The sequence below is a fragment of the Ambystoma mexicanum genome, chromosome 5p (assembly GCF_040938575.1).
Source record: "Ambystoma mexicanum isolate Mex_15411 chromosome 5p, UKY_AmexF1_1, whole genome shotgun sequence".
Classification (NCBI taxonomy): domain Eukaryota; kingdom Metazoa; phylum Chordata; class Amphibia; order Caudata; family Ambystomatidae; genus Ambystoma; species Ambystoma mexicanum.
The window spans coordinates 213,337,934-213,351,086 of record NC_090930.1 but is presented as its reverse complement, the minus strand read 5'-3'; the positions used below and the strand labels follow the sequence as shown (position 1 = coordinate 213,351,086).

Below are 13,153 nucleotides of genomic sequence, written 5' to 3'. Positions count from 1 at the left end.
ACCAGGTAATCGTGCAACAGCAGCAACTGGCCACGCTCCTCAAGGACCATGCCGATGAATGTGGGGGCACTAAGGCAGACATAGAAACATCAACTGAGACACTTAGGGCAGAAATGGAGAGAAGCACCGAGAGCCTGATAGTACAAATGGAGAGAAGCACCGAGAGCCTGAGGGGGGAACTGCATGCGACGTCCAAAGACTTATGTGCCGAACTTGACGCAGTGCGCCGTGTGCTCACTGAGCTCTCACAAACCCTTAGGGACATGCATGGACGTGAGCAGGCAGAGACATCATCCGTTGCAAGTTCCGTCCAGGGCAGCCCCCAACGTAGATCTGGGAGGAACCTGCGCTCCACAGGCAGGGGTGCCCCTAATACCCGCAGAGAGGGCTTGCAATAGCGACTGCCCACTGACAATGAGCATCTTTGGACACTGGTGTTCGGGGGGGAGGTAGGAGGGTGGAGGGGGTGTGTTGGGCTCACTTGGGTGGCGGGTCGATAGGGTGTTTAACATGATATCACATATGCCATAAACAATGCACGACCATCCAATGAGATGTGTGGACATTGATCTTTGTGTACGAGGCCATTATAGGCGTACAGTCCATATTGTGCATGTTCCAGACACACACAGTGCCACGAGTCCCGTGTCCATGTATCAGCCACCAGGCGTGAGTGCTAGAAGCATGCATCTATGAGATGCTGACGAATGTCACGGCCCTCCTGTGCCTCGCAGACTCCTTGAGGTGCTGCCACATCCCCACCCTCATCATGACCATCATCAGGTGCTTGCAGTTCTGCGTCAGGGGGCATGGGCACATTTCTACGTACGCACATGTTGTGGAGCATGACACATGCCATGACCATCTTTGCAACCTTCACATGGCGGTACAGGAGTGCCCCGCCAGACCTGCTGAGGCAGCGGAAACGAGTCTTCAGTAGGCCGAATGCCTGTTCTATGACTACACGGATACGTGAGTGGGCATGGTTGTAGTCCTCCTCATGCTGGTCCCGTGGGTTCCGGACTGGTGTGAGGAGCCATCTCTTCAGTGGATACCCGGCATCACCTGTATGTGGACAATAAAGGAATTTTGAGGAATGCCATTGCTACGTACGCACCCCCCCCCTTCCTGCCAGGTCATTGCCGCATCACATACCCCATATCATCATGCATGAAATGAGACTCACCGAGTAGCCAGGATCTGTTCCCTGCGTGTCGCTCCATGTAGCGTGGTATTGTAGAGTTCCTCAAGACCATAGAATCATGGGTTGATCCAGGGAATCGGGCACAACAATGTGTAATGATCCTGTTGGAGTCACACACCATTTGTACATTCAGAGAATGAAATTGTTTTCGGTTGCGGTACTGGGCCTCCATGGCATGTAGGACGACCAATTCCACATGGGTGCAGTCGATGGCACCAATGCAACCCGGTATGCCGGCAAGTGCATGGAATCCCACTTTTGTGTTGGTAATTTCCTGCTCCGAGCGTGGTAGAGAGATGTAGTCGTCTGCGTGCTTCAGGAGGGCATCGAGCACTTGCAATAGTGTCCGTGAGAACAGTGGCTGTGATATGCCATGCAACTGTCCGACTGTGTGCTGGTAGGTGCCTGTGGCCAGGAAGTGGAGTACAGACACCACCTTCAGTAGGGGTGGGATGGCGGTTGGGCTATCTATCATGCTGACAAGGTCAGCCTGTGTCATGTCCACAATGGCGGTTATGGTGTCCCGGTCCAAACGGTAGAGGGTGTGGATCTGCTCATCAGTGAGGTTGAACGGATGTGCTCGGAGGCGTGGGATTGCGGGCTGCCTGCGTGGTGGTAGTGGCTGTGCTGGCGGCCCTTGCTGGCCCTGCCTTGCCCTCCTCCTCCTCCTGCGTCTCCGCCGTGCGGCCGGTTGTAGTTGGTGTTCGTCTTCTTCTTGAAGTTGGAGTACTTGCAGTGCTATCAGGTCCCCCAGGGCCAACATAGCTAGTCCTGCCGGTAGCATTTCGGAGTGGGTGTGGTTGTGGGAGGAGACTGGGTGTGCAATTTATGTGTTTTCAGGCTGTATGGCCTCCACCTGTGGTGATTCATTCCACCTGTGCAAGCTGCTCTCCCCTTTGGGCGAGCACGTCCCGCACACAACGCTGCAATTCGACGAATGGCATCTTGCTATTACAATCATGTATTTGTACCCGATGGCAGTGTAACATTGGTTGATATGTTCATTCGGCTATGGTCCCATTGTTTCACATACTATCTTTGCAGTCGCGAACAGACTTGTGAAGGGTCAGTGGAACGTAGTACTCGAGTAACGGTGGACCCTCATGCAACACTGTACCGAGGTTCACCGACGGGCGGGGCGTCCCATTTGTGAGTGAAGGCAGTTGCCATTTTCACACACAGCCGCACTAGATGGATTAATTTGTGAATTCAAGTGGCCACAGATGCCTTTTCGACGTGATGTTGCAAATGAGGAATTCGAAGGGCGGCGCTTTCGGTTTTCAGCTAGCGGCGAGGAGATGCCCACAGGTCTGACTGCAAATATAACGTTCTATTGTTCAATGTCCTTGGGACAGGGGCCATGGCGAGGATGCAATGATTGATATGAATAGTTTGGGATGCGCAATAGCGACGTGGGCGATGAGGCCGGACGTTCCCAAATACATGTTACTTCACAACACTGGAATTACGGGCTGGGGCACAGTGGATTTTGCAGGCTGCATAACGCACAGACTCAATGGAAATTTCACATGTTATGTGAGTATGGAAACAGGCGTTTTCATTACGGGATGAGGGAATAATGTATGGATGCATGGACAGATGATTTGATACAGAGTTTGCCATGTACAGGGCTTCTTGGAATCTATCCGCCTCCCCTGCGCTATGTGATGCAGGGCTGCCATAGTGGGACCATCGTCTATCTGGCCTTGTTGAGCCCTCCCTGTCTCGACGCGCCTTCAGACACTTGTGTCTATGCACGTTACCAATCCCATCTGATGGATTCTGTTTTAACAGACGCATGCACAGGTACACTCGTTTGTGATAGTGTTTTCACCTCGATATAGATAGTTATGATTCGCAAGTGGTTTTTGGGTGGTGATGATCCTTTGGAGTGGGCTAGCATGCATATGGCTGTGGATTTGGTGTGATCATTGAAGTGAGTAATTCAAATGTAGTTCTGATGGCCATACTATTCTTTTTCATTTCATTTGGTTGACAGGTATCTCCTCCCCTTTTGCCACTGCCATCTGTATGCCACTCCTGCAGATGGATTTTACTACCGACACCTGCTGCTTCGTGTTAATCAGTGGAGCAGCATTACGATTTTATGGGACGATCGCCAATGGGCCACATGCCCTTACGCAGTACTAGTGGCTAGGAGCAACATTTCGGCCTTTCAGCTGGACTAGTGCCTCCCTATTGGGACGGCCCTGCGGTTCTAGGCGCTTCCATGTTGCCTTTTCGTACGAGAATGTAGCCCCTGTGTACCATGAAGGAACAGGGCGTCACACAAGAAGTAGCTGGTCATTTATTGCGGATGCAGCCCACAATGGTGAAATGTATTTTAGAGTTCATGGCCTAATGGCTGTATGGGCTTGGAGAATTTGTTGTGCATTAAATTTCTATTCTGATATGAACCGTGTAGCGTTCTTCTTTGCAAGTGATGTGGCATATTACTATTTGGGGAGCGATGTATTGTGAGGAGATCTGCATTGGGTTCCAGCTTCGGGGTATAGTTGCGTGGTACTGTGCTGGGCGCGTTTGCCTACGAAGCCCAGTGAGGTCAGGGATAAGGGCTGCCATTATGACTGTTTTGATGATGTCATGCTCAGGGGCGGGGGATTAGCTTTTGTGTAACAGATGCCGGTCAGCCAGTTGGATTGGTGGAATGATGTGATTATCGGAATATTGCTGGTCACAGGTGCCTGTGTTTGCGTGGGTTTCTTGGTGGGAGACTGAGGTCATGTCCATTTGTATAGCTTCTGTATTCGTGCCATCTGTGCCCTGCAGCTCCCATTGGGCCCTCTTGAGATTCATTTGTTCGTTGGCAGGCATGGATGACTAGTACATTTCACTGGTTGCATTGTGTGACTTCATTGCACCTACGGGGGGTTGTACAATGTGGCCAGGGAGCGGTGTACAGGCACTCAGTAGGGCCGTTTACGGTTGGTTCGCGATGCCGTACTTCTCACCATGGCGGAATGGTACTTTCCGCCGTGCTTGATGGCGTTAGGTGCATGTCCGCTAGGGTCAGAATTCGCGTACCGTTGCGCCATGGTGGTAATTACGGTTTGGCATGGCGCGCGCGCGCGTACTTGGTGCAGTTAGCGTTGGCGTTCACTACGGTGTCGCTAATGGCATCGTACTTTGCGGTGACGGGTCATGATCGCACTGAGCGCTATTCGATGGCGGTATTGCATTTCCGCCATCGTTTTTCGATTTCCGCCAGGGTCGTAATGAGGCCCACTGACTATGTGATAGGTCTCCGGAGGAGAATGTCACACATGATGGCAGAAGCATCAGATAACTTAAAAGCAGGTCAGGCTCTGGTCCAACATTGGCATGACCAGAAGGCCAACATGGTTGAGTTTACACAAGACCAGAACGTTTTAGTTATGGTTTCTACAAGGCAGAGGGCCTTACAGGACAAATGGATAGGACCCTTCAAGGTTGTGGGGAAACTTGGAGAGGTCAACTATCTGGTGGACTTAGGCAATCCTAAGGAGGCTCCCAGAGTCTTTCACACAACCGTCTAAAAGCTTATGTCTCAAGACAAGTGGGAGCTTTGCTTCCAGCTTCAGCTCAAGAAGAGGAGGGTGAACCTCTACCTGACCTTCTCAGAGGCCAACCTTTAGATGAGAAAATAGAAGGCGTCAATCTCTCTTCTAATCTGACACCTGAACAACAGGAGGAGTGCACATTTCTGTTAATTCAGTTTGCCTCCCTGTTTTCACTTTCACCAGGCTTGCCCCCTTCGTGCCAGCATGCTATTCTCACTGGTGACTGTTTACCTGTTAAAAGCAGAGGTTACAGGATGTCAGACCATGTAATAACCCACATAAAGGAGGAGGTCAACAAGATTCTTAATCTCGGGGTAATAGAGCCATCTACCAGTCCATGGTCTAGTCCAGTTGTACCAGTGCTAAAGGCAGGATCCAATGAGTTGAGATTCTGTGTTGACTATAGAGCTCTTAATGCAGTCACAAAGACTGATGCCCATCCCTTACCAAGGACAGATGAACTGGTGGAAAAAATTGGTTCAACCAAGTGCCTCAGTACATTTGATCTCACTTGAGGCTATTGGCAAATAGCCCTGACAGATCATGCAAGGAGAAAACTGCATTCTCAACTCCAGCAGGGCTCTACCAGTTTAAGGTAATGCCTTGTGGACTAAAGAATGCACCTGCTACATTTCAAAGGATGGTTAATCAATTTCTGAATGGGATGGAGGACTTCTGCATGTCATACTTGGATGACATTGCAGTGTTCAGCCCTACTTGGAAAGAACATGTTGATCACTTATGATATGTTTTGCAGGCTCTTGAGCAGGCCCATCTGACCATAAAGGCAAGAAAGTGTCAAATTCGTCATAGAAAAGTGGTCTACCTTGGTCATGAGGTAGGAGGAGGTGAAATCAGGCCATTGCCTAGCAAGGTACAAGCTGTATAAAACTGGACCACCCCTACTACTCAAACCCAGGTGAGAGCCTTCCTAGGCCCACTGGGTACTACAGGAATTTCACAGAGAACTATGGGACCATAGCTTCTCCCTTGAATGTAGACTCCTCTCCGAAATTCCCTAAAAAGGTTAGATGGAATGAGGAGTGCACTCAAGCCTTTGAAAACCTGAAGAAAGCGCTTTGTCAAGCTCCAGTCCTAAGAGCTCCTGATTATCACCAACCCTTCATTGTGCAAACAGATGCTTCCAATACAGGTATAGGTGCAGTCCTTAGTCAACTGGATGAGAAAGGTAGGGAGCACCCCATTTGCTTCATCAGCAGGAAGCTGAAGGAACCAGAAACAAGGCAGGCAACCATTGAGCGTGAATGCTTTGCTATTATGTGGTCTCTGAAGAGGATTAGACCATACTTGTATGAATCTACTTTTGTGATTCAGAAAGATCACCAACCCTTGAGATGGTTAATGCAAATGAAAGGGGAGAACCCAAAACTACTAAAATGGTCAATCTGCCTGCAAGGGTTTGATTTCACCATTGACCACAGGTCAGGATGTCACCACCAAAATGCTGATGGTCTCTCTAGGATGTTTATAACCGACTAGAGTGAAGAGATTCATCCAGGAATGAATTAAATCCTCCTGTCCCTTAGTCTGTTGAGTCCCTCAGCAGCTTTGCTGGATTTCTAGGATTTATTTTTTTCGCCTGGTAAGAGTGTGAGCCTTTTTTCCCACTCTTACATGTGTTTTTGCTGTGTGTTGTACCTTTTGTGCTCATGGACTATGGCGTCTCACCTACTCCATAGGCATCATCTTTTTACTGTGTGTCACACAGCACCTTTAGTGCAGTGACACAGGATTGTCTTTTTAGACTTCCCACTTCAAACTCCATTTTCTGGGACTTATTACTGTCTCCCAGAACATGTAAAGTTGCCATTGACTTTACTAGTCTTTTTAAACTTACAGACCCAGTACAAACTATCTTCCCATAGAGTACTGGAAGGGTTAATAGTTATCCCTTTTTGTCTGTTTCTCATGGAACATTATTTCTTTCACCTTTCTCTAAGATTTGGCTGGTGGCAGTGGTATCTACCTTTTATTTTCTAACGCAAGCTATGAAAAGTTAGAGGCTATGGTGGTAGCCACAAACTCTAACAAGCTGGACCCCATTGATTTTATTTTGGTTATTTTCCATTTCTTTTTGTAAAGAACTTTCTTGTGTTTTACTCTGCGCGCCAAACTAAGTTTGGTTCCTTTTGTTCGCCGTCCTTTGGCAGGCTTCTACACAGAAGCCCTCCTTAGACGCCTCAGTGTCAGGGTGTACAGGATGTGAGGGAGGGGATTTAGGCCCCCTGCACAGGGTATCCTTGAAGACCCAAGTCGCACTCTAGTTTGATAGGCTAGGTGGCTGTCCTGTCGGGACAGCCACCATGCTGTGTGATTGACAGCCAGGCTGTGTGACTGGGGGAAAACTGCTTAAAAGTAGGTCTCTGGGACTTGGAAGACAGAGTCGCCACTGGATCGAAAGAGCTAATGAGAAGCCGGAGGAAGATGATTGCTGCAACTACTGGACATCCGGTGAAGTCCTGCTGCAGGTCCGAATCGCCTGAAACTTCGACGACAGAGGATATCCGCAAGGAGTCTTCTCCCCTTTAGCCTGGTGGGACCAACCAGCTCACAAAGCCTGTGGACCTCCTCTTCAGCCTGGTCAAATTTGCTCTGCTACAGGAAACCGGATAGCCAGTGAGAGAGAGTCCATTTGTGCTTTTAAGGAACGCACGTTTTATTCAACGTTTTGCCCTGCTGCTGGCTTCTTCCCTGGGCAGTGCAGGACCCTCCATTCTTAATCCTTCTTGTCACCACAACAGTCGCTTCAGGAACCGTTGGCCTGCAGGAACTGCAAGGAACAACGACCTCAGCTGCAGCATTCTTCTTCATGTAAGGTACTGTTCAAATCCAGTCGTTTGTTCCGTCTGACCGCGGTGAAAGTGTTTGAAATCTTTTGCCTCTCTGAATGCTTGTCCTTCTCTTATCTATTGAATAACTTTTCCTCCGACCAACTTCGTTTTGAACTCTTGGCAAAGACTTAACCGCGAACTACTCTGAACTGTGTGATCCTCTGCAAAGACCATTAACACTGGCCCAGGCCTATTGATTTGAATCTTAGTTGTAGTAAGCCTTTTCATGTAGGTGTTGTTGATTTTGGATAACCTTATCTTTTCCTCCCTTTTAAATTGCTGGAGTGCCATTTTGCTCACACTTAATTTTGAGCCTAACTTGTCCAGAATTGATTGGGGGTTATTGTAGTGTATTATGATTGTTATTTTCTGATGCTTTATAATAGTGAACTGTTTTATAACTGATGGTGTAAATAAATGTATATTCTTTTACTCAGAAACCTTGAGTGAGAGTTTGTTTGAACCATAATTATTGCTGTCATTTGTGTAACTTCTGATACTACTCACTTTACTCTTGAGATAAGTCTGGCTGCTCAGCCATCGCTACCACTTTACTGTGTAGTCCAGGCTTGTACCAAAGGTGAATTTGCACTTACACTTGTAGTCTTAATTCTGCCTAACAGCTACATCTAAGGCTAAGGGCGAGGGTCCTGGTCCGGTGTGTGACGCCCGATTGGAATCCTTACCAAAATGGACTGGCAGGACCATCTTGAATTTTTCTAGGGGGAGAAGAAGAGATTAAAACCTGCATCCTCTTTATAGAGGTGGGACATCCTCTATCATCCTGATCTGTAGGAGATTGAGAATCTCTTGAATGAGAGTGGCTGAGCCGACCTGAAGCAGAGGGGTAGAAGGAGGGATTGGGAGAATGGACTGCAAAAATGCCTTGGTGACCACAGAAGGATCCAGGAGAAAAAAATGATATCCCATTCCTCATGGTACTTAGAAATCCTGCCACCTACTGGAGAGAAGTGGATGTGGACGTAGATCTCATTGTTTCTTGGATTCAGCCGAGATTGAGAGGAAAAGAATCCTCTGTTTGAGTGTCTTTGTTGTTTTCTCTGTTAGGCACTATGGGACCAGTTAGGCTGCCTGCTTTTCCTGTTGTGTTATCCACAACACACACCAAAACCCATGGATTGGAAATTCCAACGAGGTTGTCTAAAGGACAGAAAGTATTTCTGAGGGCCTTTTGTCAGAACAGTGTGAGGTTTGGCCTCTGAAGTTGGACGTTTCTTTCTTGTTCAGTTCCTCATCGGTTGATAAGTCGAATAAGCAGCCAAAAGGGCCTAAGCGTTTGCCTGCTGAAGGTGATGTGATGCGTTAGCATACATTATTTTTGCCATAAGTGTCTAATAACTTGTTCTCCTTCAACAGGGAAGTGAAGACTGAGACACAAAAGGGATTGTCTGAGAAGGGCTTTAAAAATAATTTTTCCACTGCAGAGGATTGTGGCTGTGGATTTGTAGACGACCTGGAGGGTCAGATTGCAGCTCCCGATACCGAGCCTTAATTATTTTGCTAGTTGTGGGATTTGAATACAGAGTTCTCCACTGTCTCCTGGCCTCTGCCAAAACATCCCTCTGAAATGGAATACTGGATATGTCCATTTTATTTAGCAAGAGTATCCCCACAAGAACCCACGGTTCGCATTCTGTTTTTTCTGGTATAGGAAGGCCCAGGAAGTCTTAAAGCCACCACATGCTAACGGAGGAGCATGCTCCTAGGCAGATCTAACAGGGGATGCCGGTGTAAGCGTCCCTGATGGTTGAGACGGTGTGGTTACCAGAGTTGAAGAGATGGGAGTACCTAACTGTGTTCAAGGTAATTGCGGAGCAGGCTTTGTCTGAGGGATTATCTCCCATATGTGATGTTTTTAAAGTATATTACAACTATAATTGGTTATTTATAATGTGCTCAATACCCGGTGTTTTCCCACCATTGGTTCTGAATGCATGATTCTTTGCAATTTTTCAAAGGTGGAGGCTGTCTGGGTACATGAGGATGAGGATGCAGCAGTCCATAAAGAAGATTGAGTCGGTTAACATGAAGGTAGCCTAAGAGGAGGTGATGCACCAAATCTAAGTGATGAAAAAGGGACTAGATAGGCTGTGGACCAGGTTGTCATCGGTGACCAGTCAACCCTGCTGACTGTGGTAGGCAGAAGAATATGAGGTGGAGTCAAAGTATCCATAGATTCTGGTGAGGAAATTTCAGAAATCTCCTCCACCGTACGAGGCATAGAGATTGAGATGTCCCTCTGTCCATTTAGAGGCCATTTTATGAGGACTATAATGTTGCCCCTTTAATGGAGTGGCAATGCTAATGAAAGTAGGATGAGGGTTCTTAGGTAAGGATTGATGACCACTTGAAGCACGTGAGGTAGCCACGTAGGTAGTATGTGCTTGGAAACCAGAATCATGGGATTCGTGCAAGACACAAGGAGTCTAGCTCAACATAGAGCTCACTTTTTTTACCAGACCCTTGAGAACCCTCTGAGCGAGCCACTGTGAGGTCAGATAAGCCCTCGGAGTGCGCTCCAGTAGGTCATTGACCCTCAGGCTCTTTGAGCCTGGTGGGCTTTGGACGCTGAGGCATCACCTCAGGTCTAGAAGACACAATACCAGACATCATGAGGTCCTCGGTGGTTACACCGGCAATAGACAGAGGCATCGGGGAAAGCTCTAGTAAAAGTTACTGATGGAACCTCAGTGCTAAGACCAGTAGAAACATATGCATCCTTAGAGCGTCCCCTTGTGATTCTGTGGCTAGCCGCTGAAGGACTTGCATACCTCCTACTTGCGCGGGGTTCCAGACTTACCTCTCAAAGCCTCCGATTAGACAAATTCCTTGATGTGTTCGGTAGGTGACATGCAGGAAACTTGCCTCCAACGAGCTAACTTCCTATGCAATGCGTAAGGAGAAAGTGTGTGACAGGATGAAGAGGCCACACACCTGTGATTGGGGCCTAGGTACTGTAAGATTATTTTATTTAGCATTTCTTTTATGCAGCGCCACTGCATGGGTTTAATGCATTGCTATAATGTGGTACAGCAAGGCATGTGTTGCCAGTGTGACATGGACATATAAATGAAGACAGGCTATTCAGTCAAAAACGATTTCTACATCTAAAATGCAAACAATTTTTACATGTAAAATGCACATTTTTTTTTCTCATCTGAAATGCCTCTGTTGCAGGAGACACATTAGAGGATTAATTAATTAACACCATTAACCGTACTAATATAATTCTTACTTTTAATATTGTAATGTGTTCTCCAGTGCAAAATGAGGCAGGCTGAAACTCACACTAGACTGTGTGCAGATTTTTTTTTTCTCTGTCTGTGCTCTGTCCACAGTATTTGCAGGAAGCAAAAACTCGAATAAGCAGGAAATCAGTTTTGTTACAGTTGCTTGCTGTAAAAGTAAACCATTGTTCAAGAGAAGGAGGGTAGGACATGATAGAATTTTATTGGTTGAACTCGTTTTGTAGGCTGTAACAGAGCTTTTCTGATGAATATCAGAGAGAAATATAGGGAGAAGGCATTTGGCACAGCTGGGAGAAAGACTCGGCTGGTGTGGCTGGGGAGTTTCCTGATTGAGAAGAAGGTCCAGTGCACTGCTACACAAGTTGGGAAATTCCAGTCAATAAGCCTTGGCTTGAGTGACGGTAGATGCACGTCCTCGCTGGGGTGATTTAAGAGGGGGCACTGAACCATTTCCAGAAGGCGACCAGCCTGAGGAATTTGCATGCAGCACAAGCTCGGTAAATATATTGCAGAGTGCGGGGGCGGTGTGTGTGTGGGAAACCTATTCAGGCAGAGTAGAAGAGGAAATTCCTGGATTTAATCAACATGTCTAATGTTGCAAATTGAGTGTTCTCTTGCTGTATTCCTTTTCATTTTGTTACAGCTAAAGTAAAGTGAATATTTATACTGCTGTGAAACTTCCAGTTATTTCTGTAAAAAGGGTAAGATGGTGTTGAAATGCAATTGTTTATAATACACAAAAATATCTGAAAACAGACGGGTAGTGTGTTTTTCTTTTTTTTTTTCTTTTCGTGCTGCATCTATCATTATAGCACTGGTAATATGGGGAAGATTTTAGACAGTGCATTTGTCAATTTTCATGTTGATAAAACAGAAAGAACAAGGTAGCTAAAAATCAGACTTGGCAGTGAAATAGCTGTATGCATGGTTCCACTCAGTATATGTGTGTGTGACATTTGAGTAGGACATAATGGAATAGTCTGCTGGAGGTAAATGAGTCAGCAGAAAGAGAGACTTCTGGATATAGTTCACTAATGTATATACATTAGTGATATACCACATGATTTAACTCGCTGGTGTAAATAAATCAGTGAGAACAGCCCAAGGTGGCACTCCATATGAAAATGTGGTGTTTCTGAAATGTAGGCATGAGGTCTCTCTAGTGATCACACGAACAATCTAAACAAAAATAAGGGGATCTGGATGTTGGGGCCACAAATAAAACAAAGAAATCATGCCCACAAGTAAAAATGCACACCAACTAAATATATCTGTGTACTGAAATAATGCTCACCACTATACTACCATAATACCAACCCAATCTAAATGTAAGGAGTGATTATTGCTAAATTACTTTTATTTTTGGTGGTAAGAAAATACTGCTAGGCCCCAAATCTACACAAAATACCCAACAGTACTACACACAACGTGTGTGAGAATCCGCAGCCGCATAGTGCCTGACGAACGAAATGCAAGAAGTAAGTCTTGTAATACCAGTCATAAAAGACTGACAAGTGTTGGCAGGAGGCGAAGTGGCTTGAACATTTTTTGGGTGGAAAATAAGGGTGCATCAAAAATGGAAAAACACTGAGCACTGTGTTAAACGCCCAGTCTCCTCAAGGCAGAGAAAAGGACTGTATGTTTGCCACGTCCACGCGGCCATTCCTTCTGCGCAACACAAAATCTTGTAAAGGGGAATTACATCATTAATGCTGTGCAAAAAGTGCTGCAGTCCTGTCGCCTAGGATGGAAAGCCATAAGTATGGAACAAACAGGACAGGACATAGGAATATTACTGCATGCAGTAACAGCAAATAGATTTACCAGTATTACCGGAGGTAACCCAGCCAAACTCTTAATCGGGCTGTTAAACTGGTTCAATTTCTGGTAGTAAAAGAGCTGAGCTGATGAGACCTGAGGGGCTCACCACATGGTATTACAAGAGAACACACACTTGCATCCTTCTCTTGCAGCAGAAGGCAAAGGAGAGAATTGCAGACACACATAGTAACTCAGAGTAGTTTGGGAGGTCAGACTGTGTGATACTTACAGGAATGTAGTTTCACAGCTGCAGATCCAGCAAGAACTTTATCAAGAATGGCTGCCACATTAGCTTCTTAACATGTTTGCCCTGCATGTAGCCCAATATATCCCCTCTTTCCTTGACCTTCCAAGTGTTCCCTTTACAGTATACCCTTATTGGTGCATTCCTATTGTAGTACCCTTCTTATGTATTCCCTTATTGTACATCATTCTCAGAAGCTTTCA

The 13,153-nt window shown here is 46.5% G+C and overlaps 1 protein-coding gene across 3 annotated transcripts in view; it reads right to left on the bottom strand.

Moving 5' to 3' along the window:
- The window catches only part of LOC138480867 (probable global transcription activator SNF2L1), a 1,964,402-nt gene that overhangs the window by 944,914 nt on the left and 1,006,335 nt on the right, over nucleotides 1–13,153 (bottom strand). The window lies entirely within an intron of this gene.